This window comes from Ursus maritimus, assembly GCF_017311325.1.
Source record: "Ursus maritimus isolate PB19 chromosome X unlocalized genomic scaffold, ASM1731132v1 scaffold_X1, whole genome shotgun sequence".
Classification (NCBI taxonomy): Eukaryota; Metazoa; Chordata; class Mammalia; order Carnivora; family Ursidae; genus Ursus; species Ursus maritimus.
The window spans coordinates 74,187,692-74,206,294 of NW_024423319.1; the positions used below are offsets into that span (position 1 = coordinate 74,187,692).

Here is an 18,603-nt window from a genome sequence, read left to right on the forward strand (position 1 = left end):
CCCCCCCCCCCAGGATCTTTGCCATTGCTCTTTGTTCACGCTGCAAAGGCCCTCCCCTCAATTCCTGCTGCCTGTGAAAAACCTCCCCATCCTTCCAGGCACAGCTCAAATGTCACCTCCTTCACAAAGCTGTCCCTTATTTTCCACCAACCCCCAGAGTGTTCTGTTGGTACCTTTTTTTTGGCCCCTGTTCAACAAACAGTGCTGCCTGCCTATCACACGTGGGTCACTGTGCTGGCTGCTGGGGGACGTTGAGGATGGGCAAGACCTCCGCTGGGATACACTGGGTCTTCATAAGCACATTCTGCACTGGATAGAGATTTTTCAACAGTGACCTGATCTCCCTGCACTGCATTGTCAGCTCCTTGAGGGCAGGCAGCCCCTATGTCTTACTCACCTCCTTGATCCTCACAGACTGTGGCAGTTGCCTGCTCGTTTTGATTGCCCTGAACACCCTGACCCGGCAACGTCAAGCAAGCCTATTTCTCCAGGTTTTCTTTCTCTGTAGTCGAGTTTATTTGTTTTTTAAATTCAGGGGATCAAAATAAAGGTTTTTTGATTCTATTTCTAGCTCACTAGATGATTCCTTATGACCTCTGGTAAGTCACAATATCTGATTCAGCTTCTCTATTAGGGCCTGCTTGGGGAAAAACACTCCACGACAAAGGGAATCATTCAATTGGGATAAGACCTTGAATGGGAAGTATGCAAAACTACTATTTCTGTTTAGTTTTTAACAGAAATAGTATTTGTGCATACTCTCTGGAGAGAGAGCATATGGTCCTTAACATTATGTGCTTTCAATAGTGATATTGTTAGGCAGTAAGTAAAACAGGGGGATTCAAATTCCATGGGAAAAATGGTAGAGAGTGCATGAAAAAAGGGATCTGGATATGTGTCCTGAATTTGGTGTCATTCAGAGAAGCCCAGGGTTATTGCCACTGCCACCAGATTATCCTTGTTAAGAGTCTGGATGTATATCTGGCACCATGGGAGAGGTTGTGGAATGATCTCTAAGGGGTTTGTATTTTGAGTTAAGGAGGGCCCCTCAGTCCAAGTTCGAGGATCTTGTGGGCTTGGCTCTGGAAGAGAAGGCTTCCAACAGGTGTTGCCCTGTCTCCTTAGGTGACCTCTTTTCCTCCAGAGGGTGTCAAGTAGTACGTTCATTTCACAGGTATGAAAAGACGGGTTTAGAGAGAGCAGTAGAAGAAAGGCAGCTGCAATGAAGTAGCCACTCTGGGAGAGGACCCACACCCCTCGCATCAAAGTGCTATAAACATCAGAGGCGGGGTGCCTCACTGAGATGCAGGAGGAGGGAATGTTCTGCCTCCATCTCTGAAGGCAGAAGATCTCTGCTGATCCTCTGTCAGCAAGACATGTTGTGAGCTGTCTGTTTGGGGCCGAGGGTTGGAAACAGTACGTCCGCATTTGCGAATGCCTACAACGTGCGAGACGGGCAGCTGGGGCCACAACTGACTCCTATGTAACAGAACTCAGTCTGACTGGGCCTGAGCCTCTTGATCTGGCTGTGTTAGCACCTGGCTTTAACTAACCCATGAATGACCCATTCTTTGCCAAGGCAGGCCGGCTGCAGGTAATAACCAAGTCTGGGTTCCTAAACATCTCTCCACCTTTGCCAATGACACAGTATTCCCAGGTTCTGCTTAGGTGAGGGGCCACAGATGATTTAAGAAAGTCCCAGTTTTGTGATCCACTTCGACATGGTAGCTGGCTGGTCCCAGCCTTAGGAGGCTCTGTTTGGGGCTGAGGGAAGTGACGGGCAGCCGGAAGGCAGAGGCTTATATCTACGGCAAAGGTGTTGCCCTACTCCCCCTTCTGTCTCTCTCATGGCGTTTCTCTGTTTCTGTGTTGTATTATGCTTTCATTTTGGCACTTGTTAACTCTTTTCTACTAGACTATGAACTCTGCAGAGGCAGAAACTTCTGTCACATTCTTTGTAGAATTGAACTCAAGTCATCAAAGGTTCTCCTTAAACCCTTATTTTAAAGTTATGTTGAATGAAATTCATTCACAAAAGATTTAGCTTGCTGTTCATTTAATTCCGTGGAATAATGCAAAGAGCCAACTCATAGCATTAACAGCTTTTCTGGACTCTTGAGGCGGCATGATGAGGTGGAAAGAGCACTGGCTTTAGAGTCAGACAGAGCTGGATGTTCTATCAGGATTTAGTCATGTGCCTCAGGCGAGCTGCTTAATCTCTCTTTTGTCATTGCTACCAGCAGGACGATCATAAATGCTGACCTGGCTGGGTTGTTCAAAACCACTGAGATGATATAGACAAAAGGGCCTAGCACAGGGCCCAGAACATAGTAGGACTTCAGTAAATGTGAATTCTCTTCTCCCAAGGCAAGAGGCCCTGGCCTAACTGGTGCCTCACCCATGCCCTGGGGGACGTTGGGCCAAGTACTTGGGGTGGCTATGCGGAAAGAAGAACCTGTTTCTCCTGCTGGACAAAGCCCAGCAGCCCAAGTATCCTCTCTACTTGCCCAAACCGTTAGCTCCGCCTAGGGCCTGTTGAGAAACTGACTTCTCTCACAGTTTCCTGCCCTATGCTCCTGCCACTTGTTACTGGAGAGGTGGAAAGGAAATCTGATCACATAAGGCCAAGGAGATATTGGGGTGGAGGGATTTGGCCAGCACTAGAAATAGCTTGAGGCCCCACCCTGAAACTGCCCTGCAGCCCAGAAGAGGAAAGGAAATGGGCAAGCAGCAATCCCATTCCCAGACAGGTGGAGCGGGGATGAAAGAGGCCAGCTGGCCTCCCAGTCAAAACGCTGGCTTTGATCTCAGCAAAGGAAGGAGGGAGGTGCTAACCCTTCTCCACCCCTTCCCCTTTTCCCTCAGCACTCCTTTTGCTTTCTGAGTTTCAGTTTATACATTTTTGAGGGGAACACAGTAGTGGAAAGGAGGCAAATGGAAAGTATGAAGTGGGGCTGAGAACTGAAGGCAATGGCGACTTTAGGGTAGTTGGTCCTTTCTTGACCCAAGAGTCAATGAATAAAGAAATGAAATAGCTCAGTTCTCATTCAGGTCAGCCCAGCTCAAGGCCCTTTTCTTGGTCACTCCTTTCCAGCTCTTGCCCACACAATGTGAACAGTGTACACTTAGATATTTGGTCAAGAAGATATTCAGAAGAAGTCTTAGATTTGTTTTTATTCCTTCATAGTCCAATTTGGGCACAGGAAACCAAGCCACAGACCTGGAGCCACCAATCCTTTTATCCTTCCTTCAACATTTATTAAGTACCTACTATGTGGCTGACGAAGTAAGTTCATGGGTTACAAAGACAGTAAGACATATTTAGTCGGAAGAATTATTATAGAACAGTGTGATGAGAGGTACAACAATAATACTAAAGATAAAAGTAATAAAAAACATTTATTGAAGGCTTATGTGTGTCAGGCACCTAAAGTGTCTCAGCACTTTTTATGGATTGACTAACTTAGTTCTCACAACCAACCCCTACGGAGGTACTGTAATTATTTCCATTTTAAGATGAAGATTTGAAGTGCAGAATAGTCAGATAACAGAGGTCACACAGCATGTGTAGTGCTGAGATTTGAACCCAGGTCATTCTGGAGGTCAGCACTACCCAGAGGAGCTTCTAAATTACTTCAGAAGAAGTGATTGTGTGTGTGTTGGGGGGGGGGTCTGCAAATAGGGTATGGTCATTGGGAGGGAGGCATTCCCAAGAGAGCCTGGGCAAAGGCAGGGAGTGTGGAACAGAACAGCACATTTTAGGCATTGAAGTTGATTTGATATGGCTTGAGGGTAGGGTGTAAGGAGAATTAGGACACGAGGCTGGGGAGGCAGGCATGAGTTTCACAGTGGGTGCTGCCCCCTCCCCACACTCAGGCATTTGGCCTTATTCCAGACTAGAAGGCTCATGAGGGCAGAACATTGTTTTGCTCCCCGCTGGATTGCCAGTTCCCGAAACAGTTGGTAAATAACTATTTGCGGGATACGGAAATGAAGACTTGGGGAGCTTATAAATGAAGAAATGGATAGGTCAGCTGTGTCCTTTAGAAGACTCATTGGCTACAGTGTGGAGAATGGAAGAGCATCCGAGGGGAGACCAGTGAGAAGGCTGGTGCTAAAGCCATAATGAGTGATATCTGGGTTGGAACCATAACAGTTGTGGGAGGAATGGAGAGATTGAAAAACTGAAAAGATATCATTAATAAGACTAAACAATGAAGTGGATGTGGAAAGTAAGGAAGAAGAGAGAGTCAAGGATTTCTGACTGTGTGGGAGACGCATTAACGAGATGAGGAGTCCAGGCAGAGGACAGGGGCTCGAGGTAAGGTGTATGTATGTGTGGGGAGTTCAGCAAGAAGCATTTCGAGGGTCAGGATCCTAATGATATGGCGCTCTGGTATCTAGGAGAGAGGTTGGGCCTATGCTATAGGATATGTGTGAAGAGATTTGGGAGTCGTCAGTGACATGAAAGAACTGGACGAGAATTGCCAAGGAACTGCCTTGGCTGGCAGGGGAGGCTTGCTACAGAGAGAAGGGAAGAGAGGCAAGGAAAGGATCGGGGGGAACAGCCAATACTTCAGAGGTGGACAGAGGGAATGGAAACAGTTCTGGCAACAATTTGAGATACTACAGAGAGATTAAGTGAAGAGGGCAGTCTTCCGATATGTCCATGGGAAGGAGAGCTTTGCTGTAGCCAAGTCAGTGGAGGGTGTGGACAAGGACTGGAAAGTCAGAACAGGAGGAAGTGGAGATGAGAATAATGGTACGAATACACTTTTTATTTTAGGAGTTTGACAGAGGGGTGGGGTTGAGGTAGGGTGGGTGATTTAAGATGGGAAGTTCTCAAGTATATTTACAGGCTGAGGAGAAGGGCCTATAGGATGGGAGTCAGAGGCAGCCTGATCGGGATTTAGAATTAGTTATGTTTGTCTTTCTGGCTCCAGAGCTCCACAAGTGAAGAATAGTGTTTTATTCATATTTATCTTACCTACAGCTCCCAGCACAGGGCCTGGAAAAGAATAGGTGCTCAATTCATGGTTCTCGAATGGAGGATATAAAAGGTCTCTGGGATTCTGAGAAGGTTAGCATCCAGTAGAGAGAATTAGGGTCTTGAAAGACAGGGTGATTGCAAACAGGCAGGAATGGGGTAGGTTGGGAGGTAGTCAGTGGAGGCAAGAGAAGGCTGGACAAATCTGGGGACCAGCAAGTACTATAAAGTTAGCTGAAGTTGGTAAAGGAGAGCAGGGGAGGAGGCCTGAATCCCAGGTTGAGGAGACAGGACTTGCCGTGACAGGCACTGGGGCAGCCTGAGGATTAGATCTGTGCCTTAGGAAACGTGGGAGCAAGCATAGCAAGGCTGGCTGACCAGTGTGGAGGCTTTTGCAATAGTTCAAGAGAGAGATAACAAGGGCTTGAACAAGGGTGATTGCTGTGGAGATGGAGAGAATGGGAAAGAGACATTGTAAAGGTAGAGTCACCAGGACTTTGGTAATTCACTGGCTGGGGAGGAAAGGAGAGAAGGGAGAAGTCAATGCTGCCTCCTAGGTTTTGAGTCTGGCAAAGTGGGAGAATTCCCGTGCCACTGACAGCGCTGGGGTAAATTAGCAGGAAGAGCTAGTGTGGCTAAGGGAAGGTGTTGGGATTGGGTTTAGCGGGGTTTGAGATTACAGGAGGGAATCTGGGTCACTATGTCTAGCAGGCAGCTGAAGATGTGATGGTGGTGTATGGAAGTGAGGTCAGGTGGTAAGGGGATCAAAAGATCTAGTGAATAGGCAGAAAGAGAGCAGCCAGAGAGGAAGAAAAGGAACAGGAAAGTGAAATCTCACAGTCTTAGGGATGAGATTCAGCATGAGGAAGATGTTTAAAGGAATACATTTGCCATGCTGGCAATATGCTTCTGGGGCTCACCTAGTGTTCCTCTCTCCTAATCAGGAGGAGGATAGAGTGATACTGCTTCTAGGCAGCCCTCTTTTTATGGTACTCCAAGTAGCTCTCAAATTTTTTATTGTTAACTCAAGGTTTACCTTTTCCTAAAACTTAGACTTGATTCCACCAGGGTAAGCCCAAGGTCGGTGCCAGTCCCTCTTGCAGGTCCCTGAGGCTTTATTCTGCTTTCATTTGGGGATGTTAGCTGGTGACTGTGCTGCAGGTTTGTTATTTTAGGAGTTTTAGTTTGTTATTTCCTAACCAGGAAGAGCATTTCTTGTCCTGAATTGCTCTGTGAACAGAACTCATCACAACCGGAATAACACAGCACCAGTGCTTTGAACCATAATATGCTCTTGCATGATGCTTCTCAGTCTTTCCTATGTCACCAATTACTCCATCAAAGAACCTTGGCCCAACCATGATGGAAACAAAAAAGCTCTCCTTTCCCCAGAAAAAAACATTTTTGTTTACAGGAAATTCAGCTATTATATGTATCATTTATGGTACATTTTAAGAACATAAAATTGCGGTGGTATTATTAGGAGTAAATTTTATTGCCATGGCTTTATAACACAAACAAACAAAAATAATAACCCCATCAGTTGCTGGACTGAACTGGCAGGAAGCAGCACATCAAAGGCAATTGCTTGTAGGCAGGGGATGGGGAAGTAGGAGTGTCTGGAGTATGACCGAGGGAGGTCGGGAAGATATGGCTATTGGAGGTAAGATGTTACCATGGTGAACATGGAGCTGGAAACGAGCATCCCATCTAGACTATATCTGTATAACACCTGCAGTACTCATGTCAGCCCTTAGACACAGAGTCAGCACTTAAGAACTGTTTTATGGTGAGGCTCAAATACCACTGCCAAGAAATGTTTGAATGAAGTAGGTCATGGAAATTTTTAGTTTCATTATTCAGATGTTTTAATGGCATTTTAACTGTTGGTATAGAAAAAAGTTTATTAAGCAAAATAATCAGGTAAACCTGGGGAATGTTAGCTTATTTGAACACCAATTACATTTAAACAAAGCATATGTCCAGTATTAACTAGTCTTATTTCATTAGCTAAAGTACTTAGCGGTTTCGTGAACGCATATACACATATGGCCCTTTAGTGTATTATGTATTCACTAAGGTCAATCCACAGTAATTTGTGTGTGTGTGTTATTTGTATATGCGTGAGTTTGTGTGTGTGCGCGCGTTCTATTAGGTGCTGAGTAACAGATATGAACTTGAACCCATGGCTTCGGACTTTCAGCCTAGTGGGCTTTCCGTTGCACCACAAAGCAATCAGCATAGTTGAAAAGTTAAATTTCTGGAGCATTACGGGATGAGCCCTAAATTTTTGTTCCACTGTTTACTAGCTGTATGACCTTAGGCAAGTTACTGGACTGTTGTGTCTTGGTTTTCTTGTTTGTAAAATGGGGACAATAACAGAATGTACCTTATAGAGTTAGAAGAGTGCCTGGAGCATAGTAAATGTTACTTCATGCTAGATGATATTATTATTATTATTATTATTATTATTATTATTATTGTGACTTATCAACTGTGCAAAGAAACAGGAGTTCTGCCTGTAATGGACAGTAGTAAAACTGGATTTCTTTACAAATGCCCCTTGAGACTGAATGAGTGTGTTCCGAAGAGCTTATTCAGTATCTACAAACCCTGAAACCAGAAAGTGAGTAGAGAGATCAAGAAGGGAAGGATACCCCCAAATGAAAGGGATTAAAAAAATAAAATGGAAGAGAGGAGGAGGGAATGAGAAATTGGAAGTGGTGGGAAAGAGAGGCAGGGGGACAGAGGTGACAGAAAGGAGAAGAGATAAATATGGAGTACATCTGGTGAGGGAAGAAAGGAGGTACAGAGGACGTGGCAGAAAACCCAAGGACAGGGTGGCTGCCACTCGACCAGGGGTCTCCCTGCAGGCCAAGGTTTTCTTTCAGGTGTGGTTTCAGGGGTTTGGGAGAAGGGTCCTGGCCAAGACTAATACCTTCCCCACATCACTGGTGATCCTCAAATTTCCACGATTAGAGAGAATTCCTTCTTCAGAAATATGTGCAGGGCCAACTTTGGTTATAACATATGTCTCTGTTAATCAAATGAATATTTTGGAAACAAGCCTACACATGAAGCTTTTTTTTTTTTTCATTTACTCTTCTTTAAGCCAAGGGTGGGAATGGAAGATGGGAGAGTATAGGGATATTGCTTTACCTGGCTTGCCTCTGGACAAGTACTACGATGACCTTGAAAATGGATTCTACTGGAGGATTAGTAAGTGCTGCCTTGGCTTGATGTTTATACTACTCCAAGCAACTGCCCTCTCTCTATTCCTTCACTGCCGAACTTCTTAAAATTTCCCTTTTTTTCACCACCTTGACCACTTCATTTCTCAAACACTTTAACCTACTGCTGGCTGTCTTCTTCCTCACACCTCCACTGAACTGTTTTCTAGAAGAAGGGTGACAAAGAGATTTCAGTTTGTTGGCAACTCTGATTGGTAGATGCTGCTTGGGGTACAGTGTTGCAAAGGATTCTAAGGCTGTGTCTAGGTTCATCAAGAAAATGCCATGATCAGTTTGTCATGTAATTCATGGGGGTACATGGTGTCAGCACGGGGGCTGGGGAGATGTGTTCATATGTGCCTTATATTTGCTATCCCACCTTTAGGAGACCAAGAGTGACCTCCTAATTGCCAAGCTAATGTCTTCTTTTCAGTTATCGCTCATCCTGCTTGATCTCTCACAGCACATGTCATCGACTACCCCCTCATGTGTGGCATTATCTTCTCTCTCATCACCACCTCTCTCCCTGTTCCTTCTCAGTCTCCTTCCCTGAGTCATCTTCCTTCACCTGTCTCTTAAAGGTAGGTGCCCTGGGTAGTGCTCTTACCACTTTTTCTCTCTCTCTGCAAGAGCTTACACTCTTTGCTGTTGTTTTAATCACTTTTATGCAGCGACCCTACATCTCTGGGTCCAGTGTTTATCCCCAGCCTCTGGCTTACATTTATAACTGTCTGCTGGACGTTTCTACCTGGAAAACTTGAATTCTTGGTACGTGATGCTTAACGTGTTCCAAGTGGAGCAAATTCAGTATAAGCCTTTCCAAAGAGAACATTCATCTTCTCTTTTTGCTCACTCAGCACCATAGGTGAGTCCCGTCGTACAATAAGCTCCTCAGCAAAGGTTTGAACCTATGACCCCGAATGGGTCAGTGTGCCTGTGCTTTGTTTAGAGGGACTGGATTTTCTGCTTTCAAAATACCTGAAATGATATGGGATTCAGGGATTGAGATTAGGGGATCTCTATCTTTATGAGGTATTCTCATTGTTTGATGACAAATGATTCTTTTCCTCTCTATTTGTCAGATGAAAAAAAAAAACCAACCCATATCTAACCATGTGCAAGAAGCCATAGTCTGGCATTGCTTCTCAGGGGACAGCCGGATAGCTAGCAATACGTTTTGGGTATTGTTTGAAAACACTCACTGGTTATCTGCTGAGGTAGGATGCAAGGTGGAAGGTGCTGGGGAGACAATGATGAAGCAGACAATCCCTGGCCTTGAGGAGCTTACAGTCTAGTAGAGAAGGCAGACAGCTACAGGAATAACTACAATGAGATGAAGGTTAGAGGTGAATCATTTCTCTTGAGCTATGGGAACTCGAGCGGGAATTCTTAACTCTGAGTGTGGGGGATGGGTAATGAGACTTCACGGAGAAGATGGGAAACAACTGAATTGGCCTTGAAGGATGAGTACGATTTATTTATTTTTTTTTGAAGATTTTATTTATTTATTTAACAGAGATAGAGACAGCCAGCGAGAGAGGGAACACAAGCATGGGGAGTGGGAGAGGAAGAAGCAGGCTCATAGCAGAGGAGCCTGATGTGGGGCTCGAACCCAGAATGCCGGGATCACGCCCTGAGCCGAAGGCAGACGCTTAACCGCTGTGCCACCCAGGCGCCCCAGGATGAGTAAGATTTAAATAGGAAGGGAGAGAAGGTAAGAAAGGCAGAAGAAGCAGAATGAAGATAATGAAGATATATTTGAGACAAATCATCACAAATTAATTTATGAGAAAGAACAGAGTACTGGGTCATGACCAGCACCAGCACAGCTCTGTAAGCAACTTTCTTGTCTTCTCTGCATAGTACGTCCTGTCTTTGTGATGAACAATGATGGGCTTGGCAGAGTCAGGGGAAAAGTCATGGATGGACTTGATACATCAGAGTAGGATTTATCTCTGATGTATCCATCACAGTGGTTACTTGGGGGCAAATCCGGGCTGTATTTGCTTAGAACTGATTGATTCATTTGTTCCCTCATTTGCTTGATACCAACATCTCCTGAGCACTCCTGTGTATCAGGTTCTGGGCACAAAGAGATGAATGCGACTTAGCCTCTGCCCTCAAGGAGTAGATGGGGAGACAGCTGTGCAAACACTAATTCTAACGCTTTTTGTGGTAAGTGCCGTAATAGACGTGCAGGCAAAGAGATGTGCAGGCAAGAAGCTTCTCTCTGGAGTCCGGAGGGAAGGCAAAGCAAAGCGGAGCTCTCTGAGTCAGCCTCTGACTGATTTCTCGGTCTCCCCGCCCTCCTTGAGTTTTCTGTCAGAAATTCAGATCTGATCATGTCATTCTCCTTGCCTAAAAACCGTGGTTGGCTCCCCACTGACTGCAGGACCAAGTCCAAAACTCTAAAGCAGGCCATACAAAGGCCTTTACAGTCTGGTGCCACTGACTTCTCCAGTCTTATCTCCTACTATGGTCCAGGTTATGGCCCCTACACTGTAGCCACACTGAACTGTAGTGTCTCTCCCCACTGCTCTTTATCTGGTTGACTCTTCTGCCTCCCTTGAGCCCTTGCTAAATGTTGCTTCTCTCTTGTACCGGCCCCAACTCCCCCAGATGGAGCAAGGTCCTCCTCTCCATTCCCACAGCTCACTGTGAACCCCTCTATTCTAGCACTTATCACATTAGAGTGTAATTGTTCATTTATATGCCTGTCTTCCCATCTAGGCAGTGTTCTCCTGAAGCTTGGGAACTGGGCCTTATTCTCTTCTTGATCCCTGAACTGTGGTATGGGCCTGGTGCATAGTAGGTGCTCCGTACATCTTTGCCGAGCGAATGAATGACTCGGACATGTGGCCACTTGGGCCCGGTCGTTGTCAGCAGCTGGCATTACTTAACTCGAGAGATGCATAAAAAATGAAGGGCAGCCAGAGTAGCTGAAAAACAGGCGGCTCTAGTGACATCATGAAAAATACAAAACTGGAGAAGGCTGAGACAATGCTCCCACTCAGCCTTCTAACAAATGACTCTCCCTTCTGAGCAGCCCCTTTTTTTGTCTCCCTCCCATTCACTTTCGAAAACCCAGTCATTGAAATGATTCTAATTATTCATGGTCAATGGCATATCCAGGAAACACTTAGTTTACAAGCAATTAAAATACACTAAAATAGATTTATGCAGGTTGAACCTGATCCTGCTGGTAAGAAGGGAGTAAATGACTTATATCTCGGAGGGCTGTTTGCTTCCTGAGGTTGCTCTTTCTCTACTGTGCTAGTTTGGCGCTAACACGGCAAACATCCGGAGGTCGTTCTTAAGGAGAGTGTGCTGTGAACGGTGCAAGGAGCCTACGGACTGTGTGCTTAACCTCAGCCAGCTGTCCCGTGAATGAGTGAGCTGCCTCCACTCACATCCGCCCCAATGTGGGTGAAAGGCTGGCTCAGCAGCAGGCAGCTCTGGGCGGTAGGAAAGCTCCCAGCGCTGTGACTGAAAGCTTGGTGTGCAATAACACTGGAACGGCTTGGAATCACTTAACCCCGCAAGACTCAGTCTCCACATTGGTAGAATGGGAACACAAATCTTTGCCCTGCCAACTTTAAAGGGTTGTTGACGAGGATCAACGGAAGAAATTTTGTGCAAAGTTCTAGAGGCTAGACAAATGGAGGGGTGTTCACTTTCATTAGAAAAACTGTAACTTGTGGCTGTTGGGGCACTTCAGTGCTCTAGATGTGGTTAATGCTCTCCGGCAGATTAATAAAGGCGCACTGTGGCTCGTCCCCTAACAGTTTATTTGAGAGTTCACACAAGGACGATTCATTACCTTGCCATACTCAGACCGACCGTGTTTTTTTTTTTTAAGTTTATTTATTTATTTTTTAGTAATTTCTATATCCAATGTGGGGCTCGAACCCACGACCCCAAGATCAAGAGTTGCATGCTCTTCCCACTGAGACAGCCAGGTGTCCCATACCAACAGTATTTTAATGTCCCGCTAATGAAGATGGCAGTCAGCAGCTAAACAAACAGGCCATTTGGTTGAGAACAGACACGGGGCAGCAAAGGCCTAGCACATGGAGTCCAGGTGTCCTTAGAGATTTTGTGCTATCCCTCCCCACAGCAGGCCCTGCTTCCTTGGGTTTGACTCTAGGGGAAAAAAAGGCCGCCTTTTGCTCTCCGAGAAACCTAGAGCATACAGTTGAACCATTCGGGGGGCCAATGTGATCGGTGCAAAATTTAGAATGAACAAATTGAAATGGCATATTTTAGCATCAGCTTTTACACTCAATGCAAAGGAACTACAAAAAAGCCAAAGGCCTGCCACAAAAGCAGGGTGGGGAAGCAAAGGTCATGGCAAATCAGTAAACTAGAGTGATGGTCCACCTGGAAGTCTGACTTGAAATTATTAAGGCCTCGAGACACATTAATGGCAAGTTGTTTACCTTGCATCTGCAAAAGGCTCCTGGGTTCCTTCATGCTCTGTTGCATCTCCCTGTCTCTCTGTTCTTTTTGCAGACGATGCCCGGCCCTCCCTTCTCAGCCTAGACCATTTCTACTCAGGTTTCGAGACCCAGCTCAAAATGTAACATCTTAGGTGAAGTTCCTTGTTCCCTCCTCTGTGCCTCCGCAAGGCCTTTTATAGCCCTCTGGCCCACTCGGGCACATTTGTTTATGTGCCCTTTTTCCAAACTTAGGCTGTGAGCGCAGCTCTCAGGAGCAAGAAGCCCATGGTAGCTTTACTTAGCACAGAGCAGGGCACAAAGATGGCCCTCATTCAAGGCTGGCTGAACAAATGAGCATTTGAGTCTACATGCACTGAATTCATTTCTTGGATCTGCACACGACCCCGAGGGAATGTTCGTTAGGCAAAGATTTGATATGGTATGCATGCTTCCTCCACACTGGTTTACCTGATTAGTGACTGCCTTGGTGCTGGCAAGCAGCAAGAAACCTGCTGGCAGAGGCAGCCTGACAGTGTCCCAGGGCCTGGGAGGCCTCCTGGTCCAGGCTATCAGCTTGGTTCCCACAGCCTGCAAATGTGAGCCCCACCCCCATCCCTCAGCTCTCATGTGCTTGCTTCTCAGGAAGTTGCCCAGCAGCATCATTTAGTACATTTGAAAATGGAAAACGCACCCATGAGCAGAGAGGAATGCCCATCGGACAGAGTCTGACCTGGCCTTGGCTCCCACAGTAGCTCCAGCCCAACAGCCACAGCCTCTGGTTCTCCTGGTTCTGCTAACGGTGAACTCGGGGACTTTGGACACGTTGGCTTATCTCACATTCCCTGTCCCCCAAATGGGGAGAATAATGAAGATGTTGCATGCTTTGAGTCAATAAGAAGCTTGAATGAGATCCCTGTGGACAGGGCAAGCAGCAGTTGATGCTGGCAGAGCCTGCAGGGTTTTGTTGTTTGGGTTGTTTCTGTTTGTAAGTGTGAATCATTCTGCCTCAAGCCCAGATGTGCAGCCCTTGGAGGGGAAGAGAGGAAGGACAGGCAGGCACCTCGGCCTGGGCTGCAGCGGAACCGGTACACACAGAAGTGGAAAGGATGGGATGGCATGGGATGGCATGGGAGGGGAGGGGAGGAGAGAGCATGGGACAGGAGGGGACAGGATGGAACTGGATGAGATGCTCAGCTGCTGGCTTGCTGACAGCTGGTCTCTTGCTCCCTGGTAGGGACCAGGAGCAACAAGCTCTGAGGGCTGTGCGTACTGGAGCAGTTTTGAATGGAAATCAAATAAAACTCGTGACAAAGTCAATCTGACACATCTTTAATGATACCACATAATGATTATTGTGCTGTACTGTAATTAGGCATAATGGAAAGCAGCTCCCAGGAATGACTGTAATTATGATTACATTTACACAGCTGAACCAAATATTTCTCAGGTCAGTCAGGATGGGGCTGGGGGCTGGGGTTGTCTGGACAGGAGGTAGAGCAGAAGGCTAGTTGCAAGGCATTTCTCTGATTCTCCTTTTTCTTCCCTCCCCATCCCACTCTGAGGTTATGGGTCCCTAGATCCCTTATTGGGGAACAAAGATCTGATGAGGGGTTTGGATGACTAGCTCCTTCCTCCAAGCCAGGGAGAGGCCACCCTGAAGCTCGTAGGGTTAGGAAATCTGGGATGTTCAGAGGGGCTTTGGGCTGATTAGTCCTGACTTTTCTATGAGGCCCGAAATTCTACCAAGTGACCTTAACCCTAAAAAGTATATGCCTAATGTGTGGACCACGTTTGGATCCCGATTTGAACAAATCCATACAGAAAGTATTTTCGAGACAATCGGGTAAAACTCAACAGTGACTGGTATCAGATGATCTTGAGGAATTACTAATTTTGTTGAGTCTGATATTGGTATTGTAGTTATGTTAACAAAAGGTCCTTATTTGTTGGAGAAACATATTGAAATATTTACAGGCCAGCGATTGTGGAATGGTATGGTACCGGGGATGTGCTTTAAAATACTGCAATAAGAAAAATGGGGAATGGAAGAAATAAGAATGGCAGAATGTTGGTAATTGTTGAAGCTGGGTGACGGGTACATGAGGGGTTCATTATCCTCTTCTCTCTGTGTATATGTTTGTGTATATGTTTGAAAGTTTCCGTAACAAAATGTTTTAAAAAAATCACATACCCTAGACCACTCTGGCCAGGATTCATACATTAGTGAAAATTGGTTTGATCATGCTAACAACATACAGCAGACATGGCAGGTGCAGGCACCTATAAGGAATGAGATTTTTGGGTGGGCAGAGCCAGGAGAGTGGGCAAATGTATGTTGGAACATGGGCCACTGTCAGGGAGTGTCAAGTCTTGGAAGGGTGGAGAAATGTGGGCAAGGGAATAGGGAATCTGAATGGTCAGGGTATGGTCTGAAAGTTCTGGGAGAGAAGGTAGGAGGTGAAAGAAGACAGGAGACAGTGTGATGGGTGTTCATGTCCGTGTGTTAGGTCATCCACTAGCCTGTAAGCTCCTGGGGGTTGGTCCTGGATCTTAATGGTCTCTGTCTTCCCTACAGCTCCCAGGACATTAGTTTATTTATTTTATTTTACTCATTCATTTACTTAAGAATGTTTATTGGGTGCCTACTATAGCCAGGCAATACAAACGTGTGCATATGGTAGGCAAAGGAGATAGAGCAATGAACAAAACAAAGTCCTTGCTCTCAGGGAGCTCACATTCCATTGGGAAGAGATAGTACATAAACAATAAGGATATATGTCAGATGGTGAAAAATGTTGCAAAGAAAAATAATGTTGGGTAAGGTGGATCAGGAATGCTGGGCAGTTGCTCTGGAGCAAACTCATATGGCACTTAGATCCTTGTAAGCTTTTCCAGGTCCCCCTGCAGCCTGACTTTTGGTCATGTTGGACTCTGTGCCTGGGGTTTCACCAAGGGCTCTCGGGCCTGTCAGCCTGTACCTATACTTTAACCTCATACTTGACTTCACTGTCCCCTCCTACACCTGATTAATCCACATTCTTCTCTAGGTACCAGTTCTTCCAGGAAGCTTTCAGAGGTCCTTCCTTCTACCCAAATCCACATTATCCCCTAGGTCCTCTCTGCTTCCATGGCACCCTTGCATGAATCTCTACTGCAGTACTTGCCACCTGGATTATAATTCTCTTCCCTACTAGACTTTGAGATCTTTGAGGATAGAGAGTATGTCTTTCTATATCTATACAGCACAGGGCCTAGAACATAGTAGGGATCCTTATATGCTTAAAGAATACACGAATGAATGGATGGATGAAAGAATGAATACACTTCCTAACAGAACACTGGAGACTTGGGAAGCATCCTTACCTTATATCAAATGCTGGGGGACAAGAAGTGCTAGTGTGTGCTCAGACACCATAAGGAGAAGTGGGATCAGTATACTTGGACATGAATCAAACTTGATGATGATGGTGATGATGATGATAATCATATTCACACTCAACATTTATTTCAGGGTTCTGGAGCCAGACCACCTGGGTTTTAATTTTGGCATGACCATTTGATAGCTGTGTGGTTTGGGTAGGTTACTTACACTACCCGTGCCTCAGTTTTCTCATCTGGAAAATGGGGGTGATGATAACGCTATGTATTAAAATAAGATAAAGTTCTGCAAAGCACTTAGAATAGTACGTGGCATACAGTATATATGGTATATAAGGTTTGCTTATAAATGGAATATAAGGGTTTGCTATTATTATTTATTACTGTGAGCCAGTGACTGTGCTAAATGCTTTATTTACTCATTCATGTACATTGAGCACAAGCCAGTGCTAGGCCTGAGGGAAAGAATGCTATCATGTAGTTTACATTTGACCTAACTTTATCCTCACACAATATAAGGGAGGTCCTGTGCATATCCCCATTATAGAAAGAAGAAAAGTGAGGCTTCAACCTGTTAAGTCACTTGTCCAAGGTCATAGAGCTCATGGTTGAATATTAGGATTCTATCTCTGATCTGTGTGACTCCAAAAACCATCGCTTTAGACCAAGAACAGGCAAATTATGGTCCACAGGCCAAATCTATCCCCCTATTTTTTCCCCTCGAGGATATAATTCACCCTTTCAGAATACACAATTCAGATATTCACAAGTAGTCTGTTTATAATATTGTGCAACCATCACCACTAATTCTAGAATGTTTTCATCACTCCAGAGTAAAAACAACAACCCGTACCCACGAAGCATTCATTTTCCCTTCCCCTCGGCCCTAGCAATCACTAATCTACTTCCTAGCTCTATGGATTTGCCTATTCTGGACATTCAATATAAATGGAATCATATACATGTCTTTTGTGTCTGGCTTCTTTCACTTAACATGATGTTGTCAAGATTCATCCATGTTGTAGCATGTATCAGTACGTCGTTCCTTTTTATGGCTAAATAATATTCCACTGTATAGATTTACATTTGTTTATCGATTCTTCAGTTGATGAATATTGGGGCTGTTTCTACTTTTTGGCTATTACAAATAATGCTGCTGTGAAATAAGTTTTTGTGTGAACATACATGGTTAAATATCTAGAAGTAAAATTTCTGGGTCATTTGGTAACTTTATGTTTAACTTTTTGAAGAACTGCCAGGCTGTTTTCCAAAGAGGCTACACCATTTTACATTCCCACCAGTAACGTATAAGGGTTTCAATTTCTCCACATACTTGCTAACACTTGCTATGGTCTGTCTTTTTGATTATAGTTATCCTGGTAAGAGTGGAGTGGGTTCTCATAGTAGTTCTGATTTGCGTTTCTTTAATGACTAGTGATGTTGAACATTTCCCCATTTGTTTATTGGCCATTTGTATGTCTTCTTGGCAGAAATGTTGATTCATATCCTTTTGCCCATTTTTAAATTGGGTTATTTTGTTTTTTAGTATTGAGTTGGTAAAAGATTTTAAAATGTATTCTGGATACAAGTCTCTTATCAGTTCTATGATCTGCAAGTAATTTCTCCCATTCTGTGGGTTGTTTTTTCACTTTCTTGATAGTGTTCTTTGAAGCAGAGGTATTTAACTTTGATGAAGTCCAACTTATCTATTTTTTCTTGTGGTAAGAGCACAATTTATCTGTTTTTCTCCTTGGTAATGTAGGCATTTGGTGTCATATTGAAGAAACTAATTCAAGGTTATGAAGATTTATACCTACATTTCTTCTAAGAGTATTATAGTTGTACCTTTCACATTTAGGTCTTTGCTCCATTTTGAGTTAACTTTTTGTATATGGTGTGAGGCAAGGGTCCAACTTCATTCTTTTGCATGTGGATATCCAGTTGTCCTAGCAACATTCATTGGGAAGACTAATATTTTCTCATTGAATGGTCTTGGGACCCTTGTCAAAAATCAATTGGCCATAGATGTATGGGTTTATTTCTGGACTCTCATTCCCACTCCACTGATCTATATGTCTCTCTGTATGCCAGCATCACTGTCTTGACTATTATAAGTTTTGAAATCAGGAAACATGAACCCTCCAACTTTGTTCTTCTTTTGTTAAGATTGTTTTAGATATTCTGGGTCTCTTGCATTTCATATGAATTTTAGGATCAGTTTGTTAATTTCTCAAAAAGAAACTAGCTGGGATTTTGATAGGGATTATGTTGATTTGGTAGATCAATTTTGGGTGCATTTCATCTTAAGAATATTAAGTCTTCCAATCACGAACACAAGATAAATTTCCCTATAACACTGTCTTGTAGTTTTCAGTGTACAAGTCTTGCACTTCTTCTGTTTATTTATAAGTATTTCATTCTTTTTGATGTTATTGTAATAGGAATTGTTTCCTTAATTACATTTTTGGATTGTTCATTGCTAATCTATGAAGATACAATTGATTTTTGTATATTGATCTTGTATCCAGTAAAGTTGCTGAGCTCATTTTTTAAAAAAGCCTTAATTTTT

The 18,603-nt window shown here is 44.4% G+C and overlaps 1 protein-coding gene across 2 annotated transcripts in view; it reads right to left on the minus strand.

Moving 5' to 3' along the window:
* HDAC8 (histone deacetylase 8) overlaps positions 1–18,603 on the minus strand; it is a 219,738-nt gene that overhangs the window by 27,912 nt on the left and 173,223 nt on the right. The window lies entirely within an intron of this gene.